This window comes from Argiope bruennichi, chromosome 2 (assembly GCF_947563725.1).
Source record: "Argiope bruennichi chromosome 2, qqArgBrue1.1, whole genome shotgun sequence".
In the NCBI taxonomy this organism is placed as follows: domain Eukaryota; kingdom Metazoa; phylum Arthropoda; class Arachnida; order Araneae; family Araneidae; genus Argiope; species Argiope bruennichi.
The window spans coordinates 2,120,155-2,137,233 of NC_079152.1; the positions used below are offsets into that span (position 1 = coordinate 2,120,155).

Consider the following 17,079-nt stretch of genomic DNA (forward strand, 5'->3'; position numbering starts at 1 on the left):
TAATATCGGTAAGTTATGCCATTTATAATTATCAATTAAATAGAACGATAAAAATGTACTACTTTTATTTAATTAGGCATTCATTAGGTAAACAACTTATTGGTATCCATGCCATCTTGTTTGACAAAGGCGCACCGTCAATCACCAGTGCGGTTTTCTCAGTTCCATGTTGCCATCTATCTGCACCAATGCTAGATGCTAGGAAGTATTCCCGTGAGAGTACATCAAAGTGCAAGAAATTCAAGGGCACTGTAAGTTTACAACTATACAGCTCCAAAAGGTTTATTGGATAGTTCATAGACCCTGAAGGCAGGCAGACGAAGCAGAATGACCTCCATTGATACCAGAGCAGCTCACTGCAAAGAATACATTTCATGCCATTTATTTGAACAAAGGCTTAATACCACTCTCCATCTGTGGAATGAATGCCATTTCAGCTTCAAATTCTGAAAGCGGGAGATGTCTGAATAGCCGAGAAAGAACGGTAATGAAGTGACATCGGTAAGTTGCACGAATTATAATTGTTGTATCGAAATGAAAGCTGGATACAATCATCTTTTGATTATGCAAAGGTAATAACTATAAAATTGTTTTTATTTCGATAGGTATCCATAAATGTCAGACAACTTACGACCATTATGGATGCATTTTTTATTGGATAAAAACATGGCGTCACCATCAGTAATACGGCTTTCTCGGTTCCATATACAAGCCATCAAAACGCACCAATTACCTTAAGATAATTTGAAGCATCAAATTCTCAGGGCCAGGTAAGTTCAAGAATTAGAATAATAAAATTATCAGAATAGCCTGATATTCGGGAACCATTTTATTTGAATTATCTAGAAAGTAATCCGGAGGCCCAAAAAATGCATAAACCATAGTTTCCAAGAAACATTTATTGAAAAAGATACAGCAATTTTAGCTACCTTTTGAATACAAGAACCAAACTGCCGTTCGTGTCACTCTGCAAGATAAATTTCTGTAAACGAGTATCGAAGTACTTCGCCACCCAAGAATGGAGTTGGCGGCTTGTATAGGCCTTCTGCTTGTCAATAGTGAAATGTATCTCTAAACCTTTTCGGATGTGCCTATGACAGATAAGCAAATGATTTTTTCTGCGTAATTTTGTCATGTCTCCACTATAGTTATTATTTGGAACAAAACAAGCATATTGCAGTTGATATTTGAAATTTTCAATCCTTCCTCTATCGCAGTTACCGGCATATAATAATCGGTACGATCAGCGAACTCATTTGATTTTCAAGTATATAAACGGCAATCTAAGAAATTCATTTGCGATCTCTACGAACGGAATTGTCAACATCCGGCCTTTTTTTCTCCACTATGCGAGGATGCGTTCATTTTTCGGCGATTTTAAGCGGTTCTGTGGAAGTTTCGAGAGGCTGACAAAATCTACCGTATTCTAAAATCCAACCAATGACAATCGGAAGCTATTCGAGCCTTCATTATTTGACATTTCCGACTCTCATAGGGAATAAAAACAAGCATGTCTCAGACTACGGGAAAAATTTAAAAAATGCTCAATTATTTTAAATTGTGTTTAAATGGTGAGTTCCATCTTAGTAATGAGAACTCTTGGGGAGAAAAATCCTGTTTCTATTGATAGCAATTAAACAATGTTTTTTCCAATTGAATTATTGCAGTGGATTTAAAGATAAAAATTTAGTTTGTATTCCGGTATTTAATGGCAATCTTGATAGTTTCTATTGATTCAATCTTTTCAGATGTCGACATGTTTTAACCCAAGTTACACGTCATAAGATACAATTCGGAGTCTTCAACCTTGCAATTCGGAGCTTCTTCAATGGAATTATGGATGGAGTCCTATTTATACAGCTGAGTTTGTGAAATTCATTTTGGCCTCGCCTAAGTTTATATTTGCCAAAAAACAATTAAAATATAAATGGTCTGTGTAGTGGAAATGTGATTATGCATATAGTCAACATTACTTCAGGATATCCATACATCTTTGAAATGTTTTATTCTATTCTTAGAACAAGATACTGAATATTTATATATTTTTGGAGAATTTTTTTGAACTTTGCAAAGCTGCAGTTTGTAGAATATCTGTCACTCAAAGCAAGTGTTTGGTATTTCATTCAATATTTCATCTTAAAATTATTTTTTGGAAATTTTTAGTCTTATGCCACTTTAAAATATTGGTGTTCATTTATTCCCTTCAAAATAATATTTGCTTTTATAATCCTTGAAAAATAAGCATCTTAAAATCAATCTGAATAGGTGAACCAATTTAACTGAATAACTTAAAATTTGATAGTGTATTTAATTTTTCCAGAAATCTAACCCAAAATTCCCACACTATTGAATGTTTGATTCATATTTCGTATAAAATTGGCTTTAAAATTTCTGTTTGATTATTAATCTCTTATTAGAGGTCAGAAAGTTGACAAGCGGAGCTCTCATTGAACCATCAATAAAGGCCCGAATCCCAATTGCAAGTATTATAAAATAAAAACAAATTTAATTTGCCTCGTGCATTGTGAATTTAAAATGCAACTTTACGCCATTAGATGATTTGTTAAGATTATCGCCGATTGCCGTAAGACTATTAAAAAAATGTAAATATTTTATTGTGAATGGATCTGTTATTACTTCACATAAGCATAATTGTCTATATGCATTTCAGTTTACCTGCATATTTCTCAAAAGTGCAGTTTTTGTCTTCATTTCGTATTGAATGTCAATGCTCGTGAAAGCGGTTTCATGATTTTGTCCATTCCAAGAACTCGTTTTGTGATCTATGAAATGAGTTATCAATTCAATATGTGTTGTAATGGCCAATTGAGAATAATTGTATATCAAAGAATGGTCCTGTCATTGTCATTTTTGTCCTTTTCAAATATTTGTTTGTCAATTTCTAAATGCATCAAATCGTTTCTGAATCAAAATTGAAAGACAGTGTCAATGGTTATTAATGTAAATTTATTTTTAACAACTAAGAATTTTTAATCTAGCTTGTGTAGATCTATTCGTTGCATCCATTTGCAATTATTTTAAAAACATATATTATTCATATTAAATTAAGAATAGTTACAGTAAGAGGCTATCTTGCTGCATCGGCTTTTAATTTTATGTAAATGTGTACATCCGCGGATAAAGGATACTTTGATTAGCTCGGCCGGCCAGCCAATCAAAGTATCCTTTGATTCTCGGAAAGCATTTGATCATTGTGCCTGATCATCACGGTGATCAAAATGGTTTTCGAGAAAATATGCTCTTTAATGATTAGCATAAAAGATTAAATCTAATATTCTAATCCATTATAAAATGTCTCATTTGTTGAGAAAGAAAAGTGGATGGATGCGATGAATGTTAAATAACCTAATGTAGTGCATTCTACTCTTTTTCCAATAACATGGAGTCTAAGGTTCTAAATTATCAGCTTTTCAAAAAATTTGCTAAAAAATGTTTTTCTTCTAATTTATTTGAAGAATATTAAATTTTCACTTATTCTGTATCAGCATTGAAATAAAATCTTTATAATGAATTTTCAATTGAAACTCTTCCCAAATGCAATAATTTATATAAATGTGTTTGTTACTAAATTATATTTAGCAATTAATGCTGCTTAAAATATTTGAACTCGTGTATGCTAATTTAATGTTAAGTGAATGATTTATTAAATCTGAATTCTTAAGCCAATTTATGTAATAAGCCTTTGCTGTTTTGATACCTGTATTAAATTATTAATACGTTTATATTGTACTTTTTATGTTGAAATCTTGTAAATGACCTGTTCTTGTATATCAAATATGCAAATAAAATTTATTTAGAATTCAATTTTGTATTTAATTTCCAAATATTCTTTATTTCTCTAACAAAAAAATTTATCAGATGGAAGACGTTTCAGGGAAATTATAAATTGAGTTAAAGAATTTGTTAGTTTACGACGGTGCATATATCCAAATCATTAGAATATTAAATTGATTCAAATGAAAAGTAAAAATGCATAAGATGAATCAATAGTTCTGTTTATATCCTTGACTTAAAATCTTTAATTTAAATAAAAATCGCCAGAATTTATTTGCTAGTTGTTGATCGAGTATACACATGACAAATTAAAAAAAAAAAAAAAAAAAAAACGGAAGAAAAACTGCAATTTGCCAAATTCTCCTTTTCTAACACAAGACCAGCTTTCTAACATTGTGTTCATGGAAATTTCAATACCTCTAATTAGGATTCATCTTCATTCGGATTTAAAACTGAAAATTAACTATTTGTATGTTCCTCCCTGGTCGCAAGTTTTAGAGGTTTTTATGAATAAAATATAACATTTGAATGAAAGTTTCAATAATATAGTGTCGATTGCATCTTAATTTTCTTTTTCGGTAATGAAAATTAAAACTTAGCAGCTGATTATTCAGAATTCTTGAGTATTAATTTTGGAAACGTATTTTTCTTGCATATTAAATACAATATTTAATTTTCATCTATTCTGAGTTGTATTATACAATGAAATCCTTGATGGAATTAATTCGCTATATTACTTGCATTTAAATAAATTACTGTAATATGCGACTTAATTTAAAAATTCATTAGTTGAATTCAGAACTGAAATATCAGTTATGTTGAATGTTTTGTATTAAAAACTGTATGAATTCTTGTTAAGCAATTTTACGTAAAATTGCAAAAGCCACTTTACTTTGATACCTGTTTTGAATTCTTATTTCAAATGCATTTTATGTTCTACTTTTTATATTGTAATCATCTAGTAAACTATCTGATTTTGTATGTCAAATTTGAAAATGAAATTTATGTATTTCGAATTGAATTTTGTATTTAATTAACAAATATTCTTGTCTCCTTTCTGAAAATTCTTTTGATAGCTCAATATTTTCTAGATACTACATTGCTAACATATTCATAGATTTAATTTTAGACGGTACATACATCTACGTCGTCTGAGAAATACTGAATTGATACAAATCTAAAGTTAAAATTCTTATGAATGACTCATTTCGATCCTTTATTTAACCCTTTAAAGGGCCATTTTTTTTTTCAAGTCATATTATGTTAAAATATTTTGGGGTTTGAAATTAGAATAAGAAAAGGATTCATTTAGCTTATTAGATAAATAATTATCAAATCAAGACGCATCATTTTGTGTAAAATAAAGAACTAAAGCATATAAATTTCTGTCTTTTTAAAAAAATTCGTCAGAACTTATGCCAACCTACATAAATTCATACAAAGATTCATAAATTTGGTGGGAAGCATACTTCCCACGGCCCCAGGAAGGGTTAAAATAATTTTAGTTTCAGCTTAAATATAAATCAATAGCTAATTCAGCTTAAATGTAAAAATCATTAGAATTTATTTGCTAGTCTATTGATCGAGTATAGACATGAAAAATTTGAAATATTTATTTGTTGCTCTGATCTGATGGTAGGTGTATAGATATAAGAAATTAAAAACTGCTCAATCTCTAAAAATGCAGTAAAATTTGAGGAATTCAAATTTTTCTTTGCCAATTTGGAAATTTTTAAAAATTAAACTTTAAAATCTCCAATTTAAATTCAAAGTTTTCAGTTGCTTACTATTTTAGCTTTTTCCTTCTCTACTTTGTGATTGTTCCGACCTGTCACTGTGCTGCCCTCTTGCGGCAAAAGGGAAAACACTTCAGTGTATCGTGTAGCGTTAGCGAGTGTGTGCGTGTGCGTTAGCAAGGCTGCGCCTGCTATGCAACGATGACCAGAATAAAAGGAAAAAGAGTCCAAATTTATTCTTGTGTTGTGATTATTTAATAATGTGAGAGCTATCGACATAAATTTAGTGCATGTATAATCATATGGTCCGTCTCGGAGGAGTGGAAATAGCGATCAGCAATGGATTACGTTTTTTTTTTTGTGTGTGTGAAAATATGCGAAGTGGATTAGCGTAGGCTTAGGAAACGAAAGTTGTTGCTTGAGTGGTGTTTTCTGTTTCTGTTCTCTGTGTTTTCGCGTATTCTCTCGTCCCAATTCTCAAGGATAATTATTGTGGGTAAGTGTTCAATTACTTAAATTTTCATTATGTCTTTGTCTAGTTTGAAGAAAGACGAATTAAAGAGTTTGTGTACGGAATTAAATATTAAATTTGCATCTTCCGCTAAAGTTGTAGATTTGATAAGTATAATTGAGAATAGTGACATTTATAAGCAAAAAATTGAGGTTGTGAAAAATGTAATTAAAGAGATTTCAGACGAAAGAAGTAAAAATTCGGATCAAGCCGAAAACGAAAGGCGTTCATTAGAACAAAAATTGGAGATTGAAAGGCTTTCGCTTTTGCGTTTAGAGAAAGAAATAGAGCTTTTAAAGCTCAAATCCTCATCATGTGAGCTTAGCGATAATGAACAGAGTTTTAGTTTAGAGAATTTAATTAAGAGTATCAAAGTTTTGACGATTCCTGTTCCCAAAAATGCTGAATGTTTTAATCTCTTTTTCAATTCGCTCGAAAAAGCTTTCAAAACAAAAGCAGTTAGTGATAAATTTAAAGCGGAAATTCTATTAAATCTTTTAGGGGATAGAATTGGCAATTTAATGGTTTATATCAAAGAAGAAGAGTTGAGTGACTATGAAAAAATTAAATCTATTGTCTTAAAACAATTTCAACCAACTTATCAAGAATGTCTAAAACAATTTAAAAGTGCAGTAAAATTGCCAACAGAAAATTATGTGCAATTTGCTTCAAGAGTTAGATCTGTTTTTGAGTATTACATTAAACTTCGTAATGTGAATGATTTTTCTAAATTGTGTGAGTTAATGGTTTCTGATCAGATTTTTAGCACTCTTCCTCAAGATTTAAAAAGTCATATCAGTATTAAACAAGGAGAATCTGTTTTTAATGTGCAGGAATTAAGTAGAGAATGTGATTTATTTGTGGCTTCTAAAACCGAAACCAAAACCAAAACTGAGTGCGGCTCGTTTTCCTGCGCATTCGTTACGAATAGAAATGAGCAAAGGAATTTCGGTAAAGGAAATTTTGAGAATCGTAATAGAAATGTTTCTAAAGTGTTCTTATCGAATACTAATTCTAAATGCGTTATGTGCCAGAACAACCACTCAATATTTAAATATCAGGAATTTCAAAAACTTTCTGTTAGTGATAGAGTTGCATTTGTGAAATCCCAAAACTTATGTTTTAAATGCTTCTCACCAATATGCAATGTGAAAAAGTGTTCTGCAAGAAATTGCTTTTGTAATAAACCTCATAATAGGTTACTTCATTATCCCAGAGAGTTTGATCATTTCAGTGGGAGTGGTAAAAACGAAACTAGTACCATAGTTAATAAAGGGGAAAGTTCAACTTTAAACCCGGAAGTTAATTCCTTTTATCCAACTTCTTGCGCAACTAATGAAAATGTGCAATCGACATTTTCAGCTACGAGTACGGTTGAAAATAAACAAATGAGAACTGTATTGTTAAGCACGGCTAAATTTTATATTCGAGATAAATTTGGGAATCTGCAATGTGTTAGAGGGTTACTGGATGTAGGAAGTCAGTCCGATATTATGACTTCGGAGTGTGCAAACAGATTAGGGTTAAAACAAGAAAAAATAAATGTAACAATTTCATGTTTAAATAATTCCTCAATGACTGTTACCAAATTTATTAAAGCTGAAATTTCAAATGCTGATAAGAGCTTTAAGCAAAATTTTGAGTTTCTTGTTGTAGATAAAATCACTGAGTTAACCCCAATTAAATATTTAAGTGTTAAAGAACAAATTCCTTCTAATATTAATTTGGCTGATAATTTTATGGTTCCCCAAAAAGTTGATTGTCTCCTAGGTGCTAAATCGTTCTATCATTTGTTGAGGCCAGAAAAGATCTACTCATCAAATGCAGAGTTGTTTTTTCAAAATAGTGTTTTTGGATTTTTGGCTTGCGGTAGTGTAATGGAATTTGATTCCCCAAAAATTCATTGTGGGTTAATTATTGATGAAGATTTAAACAATACCATGAAAAAATTCTGGGAACTAGAAACTGTTGAGTTAGAGACCCCTAAATCCCATGAGGCAAAAATCGCTGAGGAACATTTTGTTAAAACTCATTATAGAGAGCCTAGTGGAAAATATGTAGTCACAATCCCACTTAAAGAGGAACCTAGTTGTTTAGGCGAGTCTAAAAGTATAGCATTAAAAAGATTAAATTCACTTTGGAGTAAACTATCTAGTGATAAAACTTATTTAAAATTGTATGAAGAATTTATTAATGAGTATGAAAAGTTGGGACATATGAGAGACGTGACGCATGAGACAGAACCAGAAACAGTGTATTACATGCCCCATCATGGAGTATATAGACCAGAGAAAATGACCACTAAGCTTCGTGTAGTATTTAATGCCTCTAGTGAAACTACGAATGGAACATCATTCAATAGCTTACAATTTAATGGGGGAATTGTGCAGGAGGACTTAATTTCAATTATGATGCGATTCCGCAAACATCCATATGCATTTATTGCGGACATTGAAAAAATGTATAGGATGATTTACATTCATCCCAGTCAGCGAAACCTACAAAGAATACTTTGGAAGGACAGTGAGTATGGTTCAGTGAAAACGTTTGAACTGTCGACAATTACTTACGGTACTACTAGTGCCCCATTTTTAGCTACTCGAACGCTAATTCAAATTGCAAGGGATGAGGGACACAATTTTTCCCTTGCAGCACCCGTTGTTGAAAAAGATTTTTATGTGGACGATGTGCTATCTGGTGCTAAGACTTTACCCGTATGCATAGAGATGCAACAGCAGCTCACTTCCATGTTAAAACGAGCTGGTATGAACTTGCATAAATGGCGAGGCAATCATCCTCAGTTGTCTACCACTTCTGGATGCAACTACGACTTTGCAGACTGTGATAACAAAACTTTAGGTGTCACGTGGGACCATACTAATGACTGTTTTTGTTTTAAGGTGTCCATAAGTTCAACGGATGTTCATACTAAACGAACAGTTCTATCCACAATAGCCAAGTTGTTTGACCCTCTGGGCCTCCTTGGTCCTGCGATTTCACTAGCGAAAATCTTTCTACAAAAATTGTGGCTTCTGAATCTTCAATGGGATGATCAGCTTCCTCCTGAAAATCATAGTGAATGGGAGAAGTTTTCAACCGAGTTACAGTGCATTAACAACATCAAGGTTAGCAGATGTATTCTTCCATTTTCCGACGTCGAAGCTATAGAGCTTCATGGTTTCAGCGACGCTTCTGAAGCTGCCTTTGGAGCTGTTGTGTACTGCAAATCCCAAACACCTGCTGGTGAGGTTGTTGTCAAGATGGTGGCCAGTAAATCCAGAGTGGCTCCACTGAAGAAGCTCACGATCCCTAGATTGGAGCTCTGCGCTGCTGTGCTGCTGGTGAAATTGATGCAGCGTATCCAGTAGGCTCTTCGATTGAAAGTGTCCAATATCTATTACTGGAGCGATAGTATGATTGTGCTGTCATGGATTAAAAAAGAGACGTCCCAGTTAAAAACCTTCGTGGCAAACCGTGTAGCCACACTTCAAGACCTTTCGTGTCAGGAGCAGTGGAGACATGTTTCATCAGGTGATAATCCAGCTGATCTTATCAGTCGTGGTGTAAATCCGTCCAAAATGCTCAAGAGTAACTTGTGGTGGGAAGGCTCTGCCTTTCTAAAAGACAGTGAGTATCCGTGCAGAGAAATCTCTGACACTGTGATAAAGGACGATGTAGACTATGAACTCAAAAAAGTTGACTGTGAAAGTGTTTTAGTTACTACATTGAACAATTCATGTGTTACTGATATTCTTAATTGTAGTAATAGTTATACTAAAATATTGCATGTAATAAGTTATGTTTTCAGATTTCTCCACAACTTGAGGAGTCCAACTGAAAGGAGACTGGGTCCCTTGAAAACAGAGGAAATTAGGAAGGCTGAAACCTTCATAATAAAGGAAATCCAGAGTAGGGAATTTTCAGAAGAGTTAAGGTGTTTAAATAAAAATAAACCTGTTCTTGACAAAAGTAAGATGAAATGTTTAAACCCCTTTTTAGATGAGGTTGGTGTACTAAGAGTCAATGGCAGAATAAGACATAGTAATGTAAATTTTAACTGTAAGTTCCCAATTATTTTGCCTAAAGGTCATAAATTAACTAAGCTTATTATTGAATTCCTTCATAAAAGATATTTTCATTTAGGCCCTACTGCTTTACTACATTATGTCAGACAACGTTTCTGGCCAGTTCAAGGTAAGGCAACGTGTAGGAAAGTAGTGCATGATTGTATTAAGTGTTTCAGAGTTAAACCCATAGGAGTTAAACAATTGATGGGCGATTTACCGAAAGAGAGAGTGACTCCTGACTTCCCATTTAATTGCTCTGGAGTAGAATTTTGTGGCCCATTTCTTGTGAAATATAAACATCAAAGAAAGGGCACTTATAATAATGTGTATGTCTGTTTATTTGTATGCTTAGTTACTAAGGCAGTGCACCTCGAGATGGTCACTGATTTAACATCAGATGCCTTCATAGCGTGTTTAAAGAGATTTGTGGCTCGTAGAGGTTTATGTTCGAAATTATTTTCAGATAACGGCACAAACTTCATAGGAGCAAATAAGGAACTTTCTAAGTTATACAATTTAGTTGTAAAACCCGACGATAGTCTTGCTAGTTATTTGTCAACAGAGGGAATTGATTGGAACTTCATTCCACCAAGAGCACCTAACTTTGGTGGCCTCTGGGAAAGTGGAGTTAAAGCATTTAAATATCATTTCAAACGCATTTTAGGTAATTCCAAATTGAGCTATGAAGAATTCCTAACAGTTATTACGCAAATAGAAGGAATTCTAAATTCTAGACCACTTGCACCTCTTTCGTCCGATACCGATGTGTATGACGTGTTAACCCCAGCTCATTTCTTAATTGGCAGATCCTTAAATACTGTTGTAGAGCCAAATTTAATCGAAGTTAAAGACAATCGATTATCCAATTGGAAAAAACTGACAAAATTAATTCAAATGTTTTGGAGAAAATGGCATATACAGTATCTTAATAATTTGCAACAGAGGTCCAAGTGGAAGGTAGAAAAAGATAATGTAAAAATCAATGAGTTAGTGCTCCTTAAAGATGAAAACCTACCCCCTCAAAAATGGGCATTAGGTAGAATAATTGAGTGTTATCTGGGTGAAGATAAAAGGGTCAGAGTTGTAAAAGTTAAAACTCAATCTGGAGTTTATAAAAGAGCCATTTCAAAAATTTGTATTTTACCTATTGATGTGTAATCTTATATTAGTGTTCTTTATTGTGTGATTAATGTTATTACTTTGTAATGTGTAGTGTTTAAAATCTGAATTTGTGTGTTTTTATTCAGCATTGTGCATTGAATTGTGATATTTCATAGTTTTTCCTTGTGTGTGTGTGTTGACAACATTATGTCAAGGCGGGCGGTATGTTCCGACCTGTCACTGTGCTGCCCTCTTGCGGCAAAAGGGAAAACACTTCAGTGTATCGTGTAGCGTTAGCGAGTGTGTGTGTGTGCGTTAGCAAGGCTGCGCCTGCTATGCAATGATGACCAGAATAAAAGGGAAAAGAGTCCAAATTTATTCTTGTGTTGTGATTATTTAATAATGTGAGAGCTATCGACATAAATTTAGTGCTTGTGTAATCAGTGATAGTAAGCGAATAAATTTTTGAGGCCTTGAACTTGAGAAAAAAATGACTTGCTTTTAAAATTTTGTTCATTTTGAAGTTTATTGCACTATTATTGCTTGTTTTCCATTTCAAAATTTTATCTAAAAATCAGTTGAAATTTTTCTTTACCACTACTTTATTAAAATATTTTATTAAATATATACAGATGCATTGCCATTTTTGATTTTAAAATTATATTTTTATCTTTCCATATGGATTTGAAAACCCTTTTCCTTCGATTTATTTATTATAAACGATTAGAATTCTGCAATGCAAATTCGATTCACTTATTTGAGCTGCGAATTCGGCAAATATTACTATATAAAGGCGTTTTGCTCTTCGTTGACAAATTTTATGATGTATTTAAATCTTAATCAAGATATTTAATATATTTAAATATTTATCAAAAATATTCGGATTTTTTTCTTAGTATTTTGTTCTACAAGAAATATTTGACTTGAACCAGGAATCGAAAGATTATCTCCAAGTTTATATCGCATTTAAACAGCCATAAAATGTCCCTGTCAAATAAATTTGCACTCTAGATTTCTGCGTGTCGGAGATTTATACAGCAAATATTGCAAAGTATCAAAAGAATTTATTTTATACATCAGCATGCTTCAGAAATATTACTGTAAATTAATGAAAAAGAACAAGGAGGAAGGTGAAGAGCCTCCAGATGGTTCTCAATCGTGATTATGTTACATAAATGTAATTTTGTGTAAAGGCATTTTAAGCTTGCGCAGTTTTCACAGCGTACGTAACTGGAGATTCTCTTTTAGGAGAGATGATAAAGGGAAAATGAGTATTAATACCTATTAATATTCTATTTTGTATATGTATACTTAATATTTTTCTATAAAAATAAAAACTTAATTTCTGTTAGTATCAACTGTTAAAACGCCTTTATCTAAAAACAAATTTAGAAAAAAAAACTACTAAAAATTTAGAAGCACTTGAAATGACATAGATTTTGGAGATGGAAGTCTAATGGAAAGAAAATTCAAAGTAGGAGAAATAAAAATTCTTCGATTTCATAGTAGATATTAGTTTTTCTTTTTTATAAGACATTTTTGAAATAGATCAACGTTTTCAAAAAGAGAACTTTTTTTTTGCCTTCCATGTAAACCTTGTTTATTTTGGCCAGGTTTACATGAGTTTGACATCTTTTTCATAAATTCCTCTTATTTTTCTTATACCAAAGTTAAGAACTTTAAAATGCAACTGGAGCAAGATTTTGAGTAAATATTTAAAATAAATTATTGAATCCATGGGTCAAGAATATTTAATTAAAAAAATGTTAGTTTGATGATACCTAGAATTTGAATGACAGCTAATTGATACTGAGTATTTGATGTCAAATAATCACATATTTTGTTTTTCATTATCTATAAGTTAAAATTTTTGAGTCCAAAGAGATATTTAAAGCAGAATGTAAGTGAAACTAGTAATGCAAAATATCATATGTGTATATATATATTGTATATAAAGTATAAGCATGTAATTTTAACAGAGCAAATATTTAAATACGTTTAACACTGAAATTAGACTAGAATACTTGTGAAAGGAATAAGCTGCATGAAATAAGAAAAGTGAAATAATAACAGAAAATCCCTGCATGCATTTCATCAAACAGAAAAATGATTTAATTATGGAAAATATACTCTCATAAACACATCTAGTGAAAATTGTCATGTAAACATGCTTACAATTGCAACATAAAATTTTAATAAAATCTTTAAGAAATTAGATTACATATAAATACTGATTTACTGTAAAATTTCTTTGAACACTCAGGATGAGAAACCCTGTTAAAAAATGCAGAACATTAAAAATAATGTTTTGTACAGCAAAAGAAATGGTAGTAGTAATAATGAAGAGAATTTCCTAAAGTATACAACTATACATTATCATACAATTTTGTGAATTCCATTATTGAGTGATTTTAGGAATTTCAGAGTAAAAAATCAGAACAAATAATTTATATTATCACATTTCTTAATCTTCAGAGCCACAGTAAATATGTCAATGGCCCATAAGCCATAAGAATATATAATAAAATTGTAAATGAAATGTCTTTACTGTAATTTTTAAAATTCTTTTTTAACAGATCAATTTCAGAAGAAACTGCATGTTAAGACAAATATGCAAGGAAAAAAAACATTTCAAGGATGAGGATTGCATATGAAACAAGTTTGAGGATTTAAAATCATTGGTATTATTTTATTGCATTTCTCTAAATTTTCTCCATAGATATATAGAATATATTTCTCAAACAAGTTCGAAAATTGAAATATAAAATTACTTTCCTTTTCTGAAGTGCTTACAGATATGAGCAATTATTTTCACTTGATTTGAAATAAGTTCTCTACCAGATCCAGAATTAAAAATATTCGTTTTGCATCAACTTGTATTTAATCACCACTCACCACTTATTTTCTGAAATAGAAATAAGGGTGAAAGAAGATGTCTCATGCAAGGATCGAAGCACTGATATTAGTTTGTCTTTTTTTATACGACATTTGAAATTGATCAACATTTTCAAAAAGAAAACTTTTTTTTTTTTTTGCCTAACATGTAAACCTTCTTTATTTTTGCCAGGTTAACATGATTTTAACATCTTTGCTATAAAAAATGAGAGGAATTTATGAAAAATTTAAGCAATTTAAATTGCAATTGGAGCAAGATTTTGTGTAAATATTTAAAATATTGAAACCATGAGGCAAAAATCCTTTTTATTAAATAAATGTCAGTATGAAGATACCTAGAATCTGAATGCCAGCTAATTGATACTGAGTATTTGATATCAACTAATTACATATTTTGTTTTTTTATTATGTACAAGTTAAGACTTTTGAGTCCAAATAGATACTTAAAGCAGAATGTAAGTAAAATAGTAATGCAAAATATCATATGTGTATTTAATATTGTATATGTTACGGCCAAAGCCGGAAGTACGGCCAGTTCGCGAATTGGCTGCCAATTCGCGAACTGACCAAGAGGTTTGGCCAAAGTCCGAAATACTTGCTATTAATATTGTATTTTCTACTTTGGCTGGCCATTTCGCGAAGTGGCCGGGAATCCTTGGCCAAAGCCCGATGTGATAATCTATTCTTATAAATGAAGCTCAATGTATGTTTTTGCGCGCGTGTGTGTGTTGGTGCTCTGCAGTCCAAACCGTTTGACACACATTTATCAAATTTGGCATATATATACCTTGGAGTTAGGAAATGTGCACCGTGGAGCGATTTTTTAAAATTTTTAATTAGAATTCTAATTAAAAATTAAGCGTAATTTCGGCGTTTTGTCGCTATAACCAGAAATTATTACAGCACAAAATCGATTTTTGCACCAAATTAAAGCTTAAAATTTAATTTCTAAATTATGTTAAGATTAAATTATGCTAAAATTTAATCTGCATCCTTGGCCAAAGCCCGATGTCAAATAAAAAAAAAATAGCTTTTATCAACGTATTGCCATTACATTGATAGAAGTTTAAATTAAAAAATAAATAAACTATTATTGCAAATTTAATAAACAAAATTGTAATTTTCGGCAGGTGTCTGTATAAAATAAAAAAAAATGAAATAAGATATTTTCTGAAAAGTAAAAGGAGGAAAAGTTTTCTAGAGCTTTGACAATACTTATATTATTAATTCAATAAAACAATTTAATTTAAGGCAAATATAGTTTAATATACTTACGATAGTCATTCTAATCAGCGACCATCAGCTAATTTGGGGCATATATTTGCTAACAAAAAATGGTCTAAATGAACTAAATAATTATATTTAATATAACTTTAGTCAATAAATGCTCCGATGAATCAGGAATTTTAAATTTTTACATAGGTCTTCTGCCCTTTGAATCATATTTAACAAAATATTCTTGAGACACCAATATTTTTAATAAAAATTGTTGAATTCCAACCAACTAAATCAATCACTAAAACTGACCGATTTATGAAATTTCAATATCACTCTTCTATTGTTTGTTTGTTTCTTATGGCACTTGCCACTGACAAGCCCACTGTTACGAAGACAGCGATTTAAGCCTGAGGGAGAACGTCTCTTATTTTTTATAGCAGCGCCAACTAGGGCCAAGAGTACGACTTTGCCACTCACGCATCACTCATTCGCTTGCACAACCCCTTTTTACAGGAGGGCACATTCACACATCTCACAGATAGGACAACAGAAGAACAACCATGCCCAAACCGGGACTCGAACCCGGGACGCCCAGATCACGGGGAAGACGCGCTACCCCTATGCCAGGACGCCGGCTCACTCTTTTATAAAACTGGCGATTTTAGACTACTTCACCGACTGTCTCAATGAAGATACGCTAACCTCTGCAGGGTTTCTCGACAATGATTGGCCTGTGATTATAAAAATGTTGATTGTTCTAAAACTGATGCCTAAAAACTTCATAAATCGGTCAGATTCATCACAGAAGATAAGGACGTTTATTTATTTATTTAAAAGTTGATGTCAAGAGTATTTCGCAGAATATGATTCCTTGGGACGAAAGGATTGTGTAAAATTTAAAATTCGTAATTTTTTCATAAGTTCATTTATTGACTGAAATAAAATAAAATATATTTATTTGCATCGTCCTTTTTAAAGTAAAAAATTAATTTTACGATGAATCAGAGAAATTTTTGTTGAATAATTCTTTAAGATATTACATAAATTATTCTGCAGTGCACATATAATTTCACTGCCGAACGACTTTGATTTCAATTTTCATATTTAAAAAAAGACATGGTTAGCTTAAATATAAAAAGCTTTTATATTGATTGCAGTTTAACATTTCCACTTTAATTTAAAGTATAAATTTTAAGGATACTGACAGAACATTAGAGAAAGTAGTACAATGAAACAGAACTGTTTAAGGCCTACATAAATGTACGACTGAATCATATAACTACCAAAATATGAAGCTCAAAAATATTTTGCAGAAAAAGCTACTAATAGAACAAGTTACATTAATTGAAAATGTTAGCGATCATTAATACTGGTAAACCGGCTGGTCGCCAAAGGCGAATAGTGGTAAATAAATATAATGACATTTATGTATAAAATATAAATAAAGACATGTTGTAGGTGAAATTCGACAGATGGCGCTAACAAAGAAATGTCTTTAAATGATATAAATAAAAAAACTATTTGTCCTTCATATTTGTTTTAATTAGCCCTTATTTTTGCTATTTGCTTTGCAAAAAATTTCATATTTTTTGAAGCGATATTTAGGGAGACAATGTGATCTTTAACTTTAGGGCCATGGAGCAGAAAAAGTCTAAGGATCACACTTAAAGGTAATTGAAAACTGAATACTCAATTTGCCTTTGTATTCATGCACGATATGCAACGCCTTTGCTCAAGATGTAATTCGTTCATTTTG

The 17,079-nt window shown here is 31.6% G+C and overlaps 1 long non-coding RNA gene across 1 annotated transcript; it reads left to right on the plus strand.

Moving 5' to 3' along the window:
* The first annotated feature begins 327 nt into the window (after positions 1–327).
* On the plus strand, positions 328–1,939 carry LOC129990803 (uncharacterized). The gene is made up of 3 exons (XR_008785832.1): positions 328–501; positions 606–770; positions 1,749–1,939. It is a non-coding gene; the product is annotated as an uncharacterized LOC129990803 (long non-coding RNA).
* Positions 1,940–17,079: the final 15,140 nt, after the last annotated feature.